We start from the raw sequence: 895 nt of genomic DNA, 5'->3' as shown, positions 1-895 counted from the left end.
TTTTGTGGAAAGCAGCTGCTTATTATCTGAGCGGTGAGATTGAACCAAAGAGTTGAAATGATCATTAATCTACTCAATCAGTAATCTTTCCTTACTTTATCAGACCCAGTTAATCTGGCTCAGTCCCACATTACCACATCCTCTCTTTCATTCGTTTTATACCTCTTTTTTGGTTGAAAATGTATTTACTTTCTGAGGGTGCACACAGTTTTACTAGTTTCCCAGTGTTGTTTGGCACTGATGTTAAAAGACATAGTGTTTGTTTACTGTTGTACTGTACTGTTGTATACCATTCAATACATTTATAATCAAGGGTAGCTGGTCTACCTGAAGCTACGAATGCATTCCTCAGCTCACCCAGCGACAGTGTTCCTGTTCGTGAAACATTGGTGAGGAAGAAGATGTCCTGGTAAAAGAAGAAAACAAAACAATAACCAAAAAATCAAAGCTCTTCCATTCAGTATGAAACATTTAAGCGGGACTTGATGATTTTTACCTTGTATGTGACAACCTTCTTCCACAAACGAACAAATTCCTTGTCGTTCAGTTTGCCAGTGATTGATGTCTTTTTAGCCCAACATTAAGGTAACAAAACTATACATGTAGACTGGCCTTCAAATCATGTAATGTGTGTTATATCAAGAAAAGGGCCGGCAGGTTTCATTTCAGTGTATTCTACTGTTTATCAAGGTAGCCTGTTAATATTTGTTTACAGTCCAAACCTTTCAAGATTCTGTCATTTAGAAGCCTTTGGAGCTGCATGGCATCCACTTCTTCGTACTGGAAATTAAATGAAAACAAGATGTAATGGACTTTCTCATAAATATGTTCTTCTTGTTCCTACAGTTGGATGTTTGAGCTTCACTGTGCAGAATGCTGTATGTGCAGAGTTTGA

This window comes from Morone saxatilis, unplaced genomic scaffold, assembly GCF_004916995.1.
Source record: "Morone saxatilis isolate NCDOM2014 unplaced genomic scaffold, NCSU_SB_2.0 Contig3, whole genome shotgun sequence".
NCBI classification, from domain to species: domain Eukaryota; kingdom Metazoa; phylum Chordata; class Actinopteri; family Moronidae; genus Morone; species Morone saxatilis.
The sequence above is the reverse complement of the archived record's forward strand: the minus strand, read 5'-3'. Positions refer to the sequence as shown.